Source organism: Hypanus sabinus, chromosome 1 (genome assembly GCF_030144855.1).
Source record: "Hypanus sabinus isolate sHypSab1 chromosome 1, sHypSab1.hap1, whole genome shotgun sequence".
In the NCBI taxonomy this organism is placed as follows: domain Eukaryota; kingdom Metazoa; phylum Chordata; class Chondrichthyes; order Myliobatiformes; family Dasyatidae; genus Hypanus; species Hypanus sabinus.
The window spans coordinates 150,487,881-150,500,746 of NC_082706.1; the positions used below are offsets into that span (position 1 = coordinate 150,487,881).

Consider the following 12,866-nt stretch of genomic DNA (forward strand, 5'->3'; position numbering starts at 1 on the left):
TGACATCAATGGATCTGGGGTTGAGCAGGTGAAAAGCTTTACATTCCTCAGCATAAACATCACCGAGGATCTCACATGGTATGTACATACCAGCTGTGTGGTGAAAAGGGCACAACATTCCCTCTTTCACCTCAGACGGTTGAAGAAGTTCGCTGTGGGCTCCCAAATCCTAAGAAATTTCTACAGGGGCACAATTGAGAGCATCCTGACTGGCTGCATCACTGCCTGGTATGGAAACTGTACTTCCCTCAATCGCAGGACTCTGCAGAGAGTGATGCAGACAGCCGAGCGCAGTGTAGATATGAACTTCCCACTATCCAGAACATCTACAAAGACAGGTGTGTAAAAAGGGCCCAAAAGGTCATTGGGGCCTTGAGTCGCCCAACCGCAAACTGTTCCAACTGCTACCATCTGGAAAACGGCATCGTAACAAAAAAGCCAGGACCAAAAGGCTCTGAGACAGTTTCTTTCACCAGGCCATCAGACTGCTTAACTCATGCTGACACAACTGTATTTCTATGTTATATTGACTATCCTGCTGTACATACTATTTATTATAAATTGGTATAATTGCACATTTAGACAGAGACATAACGTAAAGTTTTTTACTCCTCATGTATATGAAGGATGTAAGTAATATAGTCAATATTATTAGTACCAGAAACTGATTTGGAGGAAGGGGTAAAGATTAAAAGCAGAGTTGTTCTATTTCATAATATTTTCAGATGGCTATTGCAAATTAAAAATTGAATCAAATCCATGTATCATCAAATAGACCTTTTTCATTCTTCATATTTGTTGATGTCTTGTTCTATTTGAATCCATAGATAGAAGTCACAGGGTTTATCTATTTTGAAGGTTAGATAGGTTATATTTTAATGAAAATTTGTCTGGAATTAAAGAAATTTTAGAATATTAGTTTTGTTATTTGTCTTTAGTAAGATGATAAATATAGAACGGCTTTGAAGTCTCCCTTTGTTGACCACTTTTCTCTAATTATTGAAGTATTGCTCCTGGTAAATCTGCTGGTACATGCCAACTATATCAGTAAGGCGTAACTGCCTTATTATGTCTATATTTAGATCACTGAAACAAAACAAGATTATTTTAAAACATAGTATAATTCCATAAGTAAACACGAGGAAATCTGCAGATGCTGGAAATTCAAACAACAACACACACAAAATGCTGGTAGAACACAGCAAGCGAGGCAGCATCTATAGGGAGAAGCGATGTCGATGTTTCGGGCCGAGACCCTTCGTCAGGACTAACCAAAAGGAAAGATAGTAAGGGTTTTGAAAGTAGAGGGGGAAAGGGGAAATGCAAAATGATAGGAGTAGACCGGAGGTGGTGGGATGAAGCTAAGAGCTGGAAAGGTGATTGGCGAAAGTGATACAGAGCTGGAGAAGGGAAAGGATCATGGGACGGGAGTCCTCAGGAGAAAGAAAGGGGAAGGGGGGAGCACCAGAGGGAGATGAAGAACAGGCAAACAACTAAATATGTCAGAGATGGGGTAAGAAGGGGAGGAGGGGCATTAACGGAAGTTAGAGAAGTCAATGTTCATGCCATCAGGTTGGAGGCTACCCAGACTGTTTCGTGGAACACCTACGCTCAGTCCGCCAGAAATAGCAGGATCTCCCAGTGGCTACACATTTTAATTCCACATCCCATTCCCATTCTGATATGTCTATCCATGGCCTCCTCTACTGTCAAAATGAATCCAAACTCAGGTTGGAGGAACAACACCTTATATACCGGCTGGGTAGCCTCCAACCTGATGGCATGAACATTGACTTCTCTAACTTCCGTTAATGCCCCTCCTCCCATTCTTACCCCATCCCTGACATATTTAGTTGTTTGCCTGCTCTCTGTCTCCCTCTGGTGCTCCCCCCTCCCCCTTTCTTTCTCCCAAGGCCTCCCATCCCATGATCCTTTCCCTTCTCCAGCTCTGTATCACTTTCGCCAATCAGCTTTCCAGCTCTTAGCTTCATCGCACCCCCTCCTGTCTACTCCTATCATTTCGCATTTCCCCCTTCCCCCTCTACTTTCAAATCTCTTACTGTCTTTCCTCTCGGTTAGTCCTGACGAAGGGTCTCGTCCCAAAACGTCAACATCACTTCTCCCTAAAGATGCTGCCTAGCCTGTTGTGTTCTACCAGCATTTTGTGTGTGTTGTTGTATAATTCCATACTATGTTTAGAACTGGATTAAAATGGGGATAATCAATAAAATTGGCAGACTCAATCAATGTGTCTAATTCAAAGTCTATGAATAATCTGAAAATTACTTCAATGTAACAGATAAGTAAAATTTGTATATGTTAGGTAGATTCTTTGGAAATTTTTGCTTCGCCTTATTTTAAAAAAAGCATTGTAATCAGTTTTGTAGTGTGTGTTGGCTTAGGAAAAAAACAGTTTAATATTAAGAGCCTTCTCAAAGACTTAGAAATGGGCAGTCTTAATGAAAACTTGTCATATTGGTTAATTCAGTCTGGAATCATGACTAATTTTGTGGCCTGGTCTGGCTTTCAGTATAATGTTTCTAAAAGCAAGTTCAAAGGGTAATGGAAAGTGAAGTTATTTTTTCAATAATTCGTGCTTCAACATCCTCTTATTTTAAATGGATTTGCTTGAATTTCAGTGAAGCAATTAGAAATTCCATATCTAAGTACTAAACACATGCCAAAATGTATTATGGGATTGTACTATGTTGTAAAATAATTTTATTTTGTTTCAGTGACCTAAGTATAGGCAGCCATGTCACCTATCACATTGGTTCTGAGCGGCTGTTCTGTGCTTGTGTATTTTGATGCCCTCTGGTGGATAATATTAACTAGATTTCTTTGGTCTGGGCAACAAATTTCCAACAGGGAACTGGTCAAACACTGTGTTAAGTGTTAATAATTCTTTATTTTAGCTTTAAATAACATATATTTCTTGTTCACTACATTTGACCAACTTTGATCTCAATTTCTAGCTAATAATTGAATAATTAGAATTACTATTTTTACATAATGGTCAAAAAATGGACTATAAATTCTTTGAAAATAGCTAAAAGAAATATGGAAAACTCATGTTTTGCTACTGGCAAATGTTAAATTATTTTATTGTAATACCAAATGTGTTCAACACATCCTCACTAAGAAGAATTAAGTTCCATTGTATTTAAACTGTCATTACACATTATCATATTTACAATGGAAATATAAATTCTGTCGTAAGTACAGTATAGCTAGGAATTGTGCATCATACTCTTGCACAGCCTGAAAAAAATTATGTATGACACTTGCAAGCTGATTTAGGCATGCCTTTGGCTTATGCGTGTCTCCTGAAATATCAGAGAGAAATTATGAACATTTTTAGTATTCAGGAAAGAGATGTTCTTCTTGGCATTTAGATCAGTCTAAATGAGGGCTTTCACTATAACTTTAGCCATAATTCATTATTCCCCCCTCCCCCCATTCAACAATTGCAGATTAATTCCAATAGTACCATTAAATTCAGGCTAAAGCATGAACTAGTGACAAGTGTGTGGCTCTCTTGTTCAATTTCCCAATCCAATGACAACCTGCAAAGGCAAGTTTTTACTTTGGTGTGGATTGTTCAGTGGTACACAAAGGGACACTGATAATACTCGTATCATCACTGTTGAGAAGATTAATATAAATCAAGAGGCTACTTGATTTTAAAGCATAAATATAGTACTTATTTTCTCAACAGTGCTAATTTATTGAAAATAATAATTGGAATCATTTTCTACATACCCCAGTCACAATACTGGTCGTTAATTGCCCTTTTTAAAGAGGAAAACAGATAAGGCAGATTTTTCACTTCTACTAAAGCTGAACATTACCTTGCAAAAGTATTGTGAAAAGTTTTGTTCTTCTCACTTCTACTTCACTCTCCACTCGAGAAGGAACTTATTGTACTAATTCTAGGAGCACTCCAAGGATGAGCACTAAGAAATCTGGTATATGAGGAATCACATCCAAACCCATACTTGTATATTTGTAACGTTCTAAAAGGCAGTTCTGGCAATGGCAAATAACTTATCCGTCCATGCTATGTTTAGGCAAGATCAGAAAGATAGCACCCCTTGACAATGCAGCAATGTGTGGCTAGGCATAGCTCAAATACCATCTATAAATTTGCTAATGATATGACCATTGTTAGTAGAGCCTCAGATGGAGACAAGAGGGTGTACAGGAATGAGATAAGCCAACTAGTGGAGTGGCATTGCAACAACAACCTGGCACTCGGTGTCAGTAAGACGAAAAAGCTGATTGTAGAACTCAGGAAGGGTAAGATGAAGGAACACATAGCAATCCTCATAGAGGGATCAGAAATGGAAAGTGAGCAGTTTCCAGTTCTTGGGTGTCAAGATCTCTGAGGAACTAACGTGGTCCCAACATATTGATGCAGTTATAAAGAAGGCATGACAGCAACTATATTTCATTAGGAGTTTGAAAGGATTTGGTATGTCAACAAATACACTCAAGAACTTGTATGTTGTACTGTGGAGAGCATTCTGACAGGCTGCATCACTGCCTGGTATGAGGGGGTGGGGACTACTGCATAGGACCAAAAGAAGCTGCAGAGGGTTGTAAATTTAGTCAGCTCCATCTTGGGTATAGACTACAAAGTACCCAGGACAACTTTAAGGAGCCAGTATCTCAGAAAGTCAGTGTCTATTATTAAGGATCTCCAGCACCCAGGACATGCCTTTTTCTCACTGTTACCATCAGGTAGGAGGTACAGAAGCCTGAAGGCAAACATCAGTGATTCAGGAACAGCTTCATTCCCTCTGGCATCTAATTCCTAACACCACCTTGCTTTTTTTAATATATATTATTACTGTTTCTGCATGATTTTTCATCAATTCAATATATGTATACTGTAATTGATTTACTTGTTTTTCTTCTTCTATATTATGTATTGCATTAAACTGCTGCTGCTAAGTTAACAGATTTCATGACACATGCTGGTGATAATAAACCAGATTCTGATTCTGATTCTCTCAGGTGGGCATTAGACCAATTTTATGTCCAAGCCTATGAAATTAGTTAGGATCAACAAATTTATGATTCAGAGCAGAGAATTCTATTCCTCACCTAGGGATTGAAACTATCAAAAATGATAAATGTAAGAATGCACCAGGAGGTAAGCTTATGGACTAATATCAACTAGCCTTATGGATTTAGACATTACATTGATCTATCAAAGTAACTATTCAAAGAATTCTGAGCCAAAAGTTTGAATATCATAGGGCTACCAATGTTATTAAAATCACCCCTTAATCTATCCATTTCCTTTTATGAGATGTAGCTAATTTTATTTGGATTTAATTAATCAAAATAGCACAACTTTTATAAAAAGTATCATAACTATTCTATTCCCTGTTTAATTTTCTCCTAGCTAGATATTGGGAAAGCTGCACCTATTCATTATTCAGTATCAAATACTTGTGTTATATAATACAACAGATGAATTATCAGGCTAACTGAATTAAAGAAATTAAATACTTAGAACTTCTTCAAGGATCTGGGAAGGTTTATGGTATACAGATATGATCAAAACCATTTTGTATTATTAAAAAAATACAGGTTATGTATTTGAGCAAAAGTATTTCCAAATATTTAAAACAATGAGTTATTTGTCCACTAATGTTGAGATGCTTTAGCTGATTAGTGTGACTAGCTGAGCCACATATATCCATAGCGTCAAGCATAAATCCCAATGGTGACAAAGAAACAAGTTAATTAAGTTGCAGTCAGGGAGGAGGAGTATGAATAGAATAACAGGAATCACAGCTGGATGTAAGTGAAAGCAACTTGTATCTTTCAATGGGACTGTAGCACCAAACACATCTATACCTCCCCCAACTCTTTGCTTTCTTCAGGGATTGATCCCTTCATGATTCCCTTGTCCATTCATCCCTCCCCAATGATCTCCCTCCTAGCACTTATTCTTGCAAGCGGAAGATGTGCTACACTTGCCTCATTAGCCTCCTCCCTCTCCTCCATTCAGGGTCCCAAACTGTCCTTCCAAGTAAGGCCTCAGAATCTGCTGAGACTGTCTACTGTATTTGGTATTTTCAATTAGGCCTCCTCAACACTCCTCTACCAGTTGTAGAATGGAGGGACCGTTTTGTCGAGCTCCTTTGCTCAATCTACAAAAAGCACGGTGTCCCAGTGGCCAACCATTCTAATTCCATTTCCCATTTCTGACAAGTTGGTCCATGGCCTCCTTTTCTGCCATGATGAGGGCATTCTCAGGTTGGAAGAACAACACACTATATTCCATCTAGGTAACCTCCAACCTGATATCATGAACATTGATATCTCCTGGTGATTTATTTTCCCCTCTCCCTTCCCTCTTCTTCAATTTCCCACTCTGGCCTCATATCTCTTCTCTTCACCTGCCTATCACTGCCCCCTAGTGCCACTTTCCTTCCTGTTCTCCCATGGTCCACCCTCCTCTCTTATCAGATTAGTTCTTCTCTAGCCCTTTACCTTTTCCACCCAGTATCTCCCAGCTTCTTACTTTATCCCCCTCCCCCACCCTACTGGCTTCACCTCACCTTCTAGCTTGTACTCATTCCCCTCACCCCTGTATTCTTAATCTGGCATCTTCCGCTTTCCTTTCCAGTCATGATGAAGGGTCTTGGCCCGAAACATTGACCGTTTCTTCCCTCCCATAGATGCTGTCTGACCTGCTCTGCAACTTGTGTGTGTGGCTTTGGGAGTGAGAACAATAAAGCGCAATATCAGCCTTTCATTTTACCTCTAGTTTCATGGCAGCCATTGGAACTCAATACTGAATTCAACGATTTTGGTTAACTTCCTTTTCATACTGGTATCAAAACTAGGCTGTTTTACTGTGCATAATCCATCTGTTAAATTATTTACTTTTTCTCCACCAACATTATGGGACATTTCCAACAGCTTTGTCCTGCATTTCACAGGTTTAACTGTCCATTCACAAGTCCATTTGTTTGATAATTCTCTACAGCTTCACTCATCAGCTGTTGTTGAAGCAATCAACCAAATGAGTAATTGCTTAAAAATCTTGGCTTGCCTTGTCAGTGGTACTCCCTATGCCCTCTCTTTTCCTTCCCCACCTTCATTATAAATTAAAAGTAATTTATTTTATCTCCTTCTCACTTCTGTTAAAGGGTTTGTGACCTGAAACATTGGAACATTAGCTCTGTTTCTCTTCTTCAAAGATACTGTCTGACCTGATCATGTTCCAGCAGTTCCTGTTTTTATTTCAGTGATATACTCACTAAATTTATTTTATTCAGATTTACAGCACAATTACCAATCCTTCTGGACAGTGAGTCCATGCTGACCAATTAACCTGTTATCCTGGCCGTCTTTGGAATGTGTGAGTGAACCAGAACACCCTGAGGAAGCCAAGGAGTCACGGGGAGAATGTACAAACTCCTTACAGGCAGTGGTGGGAATTGAACCCTGTTGGCTGATGCTATAAAGCATTACATTAACCTCTATGCTACCTTGCTGCACAAAATAATATTTACCTAAATCACTAATTAAATCAAGTAGATAGGATGTATGAAGTAGGTAGCTTGCTTTTAATTATACAAGTATATGCCTAATTAATAGATATGATGGGAAGCACAGTAGCATATTGGTTAGCACAATGCTTTACAGTACCAGCAACCCGGGTACAATTTCCACCAACGTCTGTAAGGAGTTTATATGTTCTCCCCATGACCATGGTGGTTTCCTCTGGGTGCTCCAGTTGCCTCCCTCAGTTCAAAGATTTACCAGTTAATTAGTTAATTGATCTTTGTAAATTGTTCCCTGATCAGTCTCGGTTTAAATCCGGGGTTGCTGGGCAGCCTGGCTCAAAGGGCTGAAAGGACCTGCTTCACAAATAAATAAGTGTCCTGCAGGCAGGTGACTGACCATCAGTGGTAACAGATGTGGGCACATTCTCTGATAGGCATCCAATTTACCTAACAATGGTCTTTTTGCCAAGAGTATGTAGGTACTTAGAGGAAATAATAAAGGACACTTTGTGTGATCTACATAACAACAGAGCTTTGAAGTCCACATTGCACAATGATGTAATAACACCAATGGAAAGAGCTCCAATAAATTGAAGCAAATACGCACAAATAATCTAATGATAGTGATGAATGTATTGGTTGTGAGCTTAGTTCCTATAATTTAAAGTAGGACAATGCTCACAAGTTATAAACATGTTTTTCCGCTAAACATTACCATTTGGACTTAAGAAGTTGTCACTGTCAATGTGATAAAAATTCAAGAATATCCAACATCAAGTCATAAATGATTTATTAACACTTACCTAGAAAATGTTTTGCAGTATATTCAGGGTAGTCAGAGTTGAGGGTTTCCATGTTTTTTACAGGTTGAGGATCCCATTTATATTGAAACATTCAGAGCTTTATCTGAGTTGCTTGAGGGTATTCATTCTGTGGTAATGAGTAAAGGAATAATTTCAGATATCAGTACATACACAGGTTAACCATACCTCAACACCCTTTCCTCTCTGCCTTCTCAATTCTCTAAGACAACCAAAGATTAAACTTTAGAAGGTAAACTGTAGAAGACTCCATTTACACTGCAATATTAGATCTGCAACCTGTAAGTTGGAAGTTCCATCATTTGATCCCTTTTTCTACAGTATCCTACAGTAGCTGTTGTGGAATGTTAAACACATCTGGGAAAATAATATTTCTAGCTGTTTGCTTCTGACATCGTTCAAAATACATTAAGGCTTAGAATTACAAAGAAAATGTATTTGAACAAAGACATACGGGAATTTTGCCAGCACTCTGCTGTTCACTTGGATCAAAGTTGATCTGGCTGCACTAGAGAGACAAGAAAGTGATAAGAAAAATGAAAGAATTTTTCTGAAGAACAGCCAAGGTTTGAGAATGAGCATCTGATCTCATGATCCAAACTATTTACAAAATAATTAAAAAGAGAAGGAGAGAGTGAAAATAAAAGAGAAAGAAAAAATGAAACAAAAAGCAGGCAAAGAAAATACATCCCACTTTCAAGGACTCGTCATATGTACTCGATATATGTGGTTATTTATTATTAATATTTTGTTTGTTTTTCTCTTTCTGTATTTGCAGTGTTTGTTGTCTTTTGCACATTGGTTGTTGTTTTTTTGCATTTACTGTGGATTTCCGCAACAAAATCAATCTCAGGGTACTGGTCAAAGAACACTGAGGCTGTCTACAAGAAGGGTCAGAGCCATCTCTATTTCCTGAGGAGACTGAGGTCCTTTAACATCTGCTGAGGATGATGCTGAGGATGTTCTATGAGTCTGTGGTGGCCTGTGCTATCATGTTTGCAGTTGTGCTTGCTGGGGCAGCAGGCTGAGGGTAGCAGACATCAACAGAATCAACAAACTCATTCATAAGGCCAGTGAAGTTGTGGGGGTGGAACTAGACTCTCTGACGGTGGTGTCTGAAAAGAGGATGCTGTCCAAGTTGCATGCCATCTTGGACAATGATTCCCATCCACTCCATAATGTACTGGTCAGGCACAGGAGTACATTCAGCCAGAGACTCATTCCACCGAGATGTAACACTGAGCATCATAGGAAGTCATTCCTGCCTGTGGCCATCAAACTTTATAACTCCTCCCTCAGAGTGTCAGACGCCCTGAGCCAATAGGTGGTCCTGGACTTACTCCACTTGGCATAATTTACTTATTATTATTTATGGTTTTATATCAATATATTTCTACACTATTCTTGGTTGGTGCGACTGTAATGAAACCCAGTTTCCCTCGGGATCAATAAAGTACGTCTGTCTGTCGAATATGGTGACATATATGTTCTTTGATAATAAATTTACTTTGAACTTTAAACTTTAAAATGCTTTAGAGTAAAAGGAAAATTTTCAAGATGCAGTCTGTAAGGAAACGGGGAAGGCAATTTGTACATGGTGAATCCTCTTTAAACACCAATGAGATTATGATCAGATATTTTATTTTTGGTGGCACAGACTACTAGCTTAAAAATTAATATCGGACAAGACCCAAAGGAAACTTCTCTACTCTTCTTCATGTAATGCCATGTAATCATGTGTGGACAGTTATACAAGTTAAATGTTGTTGTTTTCAGCCAAATGAACTGCTGCATACTAGGTCATCTTAGCACTCCTAATTCGATAATAAGAACTGAAAATATTGGAGACACTCAGCAGGTGGGCCGAGAGCTGCAGAGAGAAAAGCAGAGGCAATATTTCAGCTCAGTGATCTGAGGTGGGACAGGGGACAGTGGACAGTGGTGCTTACTCACAGCTTCAGGGATCTCAGTCTGATCCTGAACTTGGATGAGGTCTTTGTGAAGTTTGCTTATTCTCCCTGTGAGTCTCCAGATTTCTATTGGGTGTTCTGTGTTATTTTCACATGGCAAAGTCATACTGATTTATTGGGTAATTTGATATTGTAAAGTATTCTAGCATAGATGGGTACTGGAAGAATTGTGGCGGAAGGGAGTTCATAGGGAGGAAAATAAAGAGCAATGTGTGTTTGACGATTGGAATAAATGTAGTTGATTGATGGCTTTGTTTATGTTCTGTATGACTCAATGACATGTCACTTATTTCTCCACATAGATGCTGCCTGACCTGCTGGGGTCCTCCAGCACTTTGTGTTTGTTGCTTTTAAGTTTGTTTAACTACCTACTGAGGCTGCCCAACTTCTTCAGTATCACCAGTACTTTTGGTTTTATTTCAGGCCTCCAGCATCTACATTTTGGTTTTCAGTCCCTTGGTCAACATTTTGTGGCCTGAAATAGGAAATTCTCCTTGAAGCAGCACAAGCTATCATTTTATGCTATTTTACAGGTAGTACATCATGATTCTTTGTTTTGAAACACAATTTTGCAGGAGGAGTATTCTGTAAACTGCCTTTGTTCCATCTTTGTGTTTTCTCCAGAGACCTGCAGTGTCAAAACTCCTCTCTCTTTGAATTAGTGGCTGGAGATAGAACTTCCAATGATCATATAACCTTACTGAAGCCAGAAAATCTGCAGGACAAGTGGCAGCTTCTAATTAAGAAATTTCCCTTTCTATGAAATGTGGTAAGTCAGGGTGGAGATGAAAAACCTGGATGATTTAGCATGAAGGCTAAGCTATTTGATTATAATTTTTCTGCAATTAATAGGTTTTTCCAAACCTGTACTGCTTCATAATTAATCTTAGGCTTGTTAAATGTTGGTTTAATTGCTTCACTGAGATATAGGTAATGGAGGGAATCAATCTACAGGAATCATAAGTTCCAGATTTTCAAGATATCAGGAAAAAATAGATCTCCTATCACTTTTGAAAGAAGTACAATTTCTTGACCTAAATACTGTAAGCAATAACTTATGCAGATTTTGGTTTATTTTGAATCACCTACATTCTAGTTTATTACCTAACCTGCTAAACTTTGTTTATGTTGAACTACAGAGCATTTGAGTTATTTGGTTAGTTTATTTCCAAGGACAGTATTTATTCCAGAAAATTAAGAATGTGTGAGACAGTGGAACCAATTCATGTCCCTTTGCTTAGGATATATTCTACGTTTTTTTTATCCTCTCCCTGTGACAACTTTTATTTGTAGGACTGATTTGAGCACATGGCAAATCTGCTTAAAGAAGCACATCTCATGCTCTGCTTGTTGAGTTATCTGTGCATATCTATAACGAGTATGTAATGGCACTTATGTAACGATCAAAAACTGAGAACAATATGTTCAATGGAGAATAAAGAAGCTGCATTAGAATAAAGAGTGGAACAGTAAGTTGGAACATCTGAGGAGAAAATTCCACCAGGAGACGGCAGCAGCTTTAGAGTCAGGTTCATGGTGATAACTTAAACAATGTCCATACCTCCCTTATCTACATCTAGATCTTATCTGGAAATTGCCACCATAATTGATAATGCGCCTAATGGCTCTAATATCTCACTGTGATATCAATAACTTACTTTTAGGAACATTTTCTGTCTCCTAATTTATTTAAAGGAAGACCCTGCTGAAGGTAAGTTAGCTACAAACTGCCTTAATATGGGTGCTCAATGACAGATTATAGAAAAAATCCCTTTCTCCTTGGTGTTCACAGCAACTACTTGTGTCATTTTAATAGCTATCTATGTTATACCTTTATCATGCCGATTTATTTTATGAGCATACCTTGGCACTTACTGCAAGCATAAGTTCAAAGTTCAAATAAAATTTATTAGCAAAGTGCATATATGTCACCACATACAATCCTGAGATTCATTTTCTTATAGGTGTAATCAATAAATCCATAATCACAATAGAATCAATGAAAGACTACACCAACAAAGTGAACAATCAATGTGCAAAACAACCAACAAATTGTGCAAATACAAAGAGAAAGACAGAAAAGTGATAATAATAATAATAATAATAATAAATAAGCAGTAAATTTTGAGAACATGAGAGGAAGTGTCCTTGAAAGTGAGTTCATAGGTTGCAAGAACAGTTCAGTGATGGGGTGTGAAGATCAGTGAAGTTATCCCCTCTAGTTCAAGGGCCTGATGGCTGAGGGGTAATAACTGTTCTTGAATGCCGTGGTGTAAGTCCTGAGCCTCTTGCACCTTCTTCCCAATGGCAGCAGAGAGAAGAGTGCTTGACCTGGGTGGTGGGGGTCTCTGATGATGGATACTGCTTTCCTCTGATGACGCGCTGTATAGATGTGCTTAGTGGAGTGGAGGGCTTTAGCTGTGATGAACTGGGTCATATCTACTACTTTTTGTAGGACCTTCCATTCAAGGGCATTGCTGTTTCCATATTAGGCTGTAATACAGTCAGTCAATATACTCTACACCACCAATCTATAGAAGTTA

The 12,866-nt window shown here is 38.5% G+C and overlaps 1 long non-coding RNA gene across 1 annotated transcript in view; it reads right to left on the reverse strand.

The window, feature by feature from the left end:
- The window catches only part of LOC132399099 (uncharacterized), a 79,769-nt gene extending 71,396 nt beyond the window's left edge, over positions 1–8,373 (reverse strand). The window contains exon 1 of the long non-coding RNA XR_009513871.1: positions 8,336–8,373. This is a non-coding gene — a long non-coding RNA (uncharacterized LOC132399099). The remainder of the gene's footprint in view (positions 1–8,335) is intronic.
- Between the last annotated feature and the right edge of the window lie 4,493 nt (positions 8,374–12,866).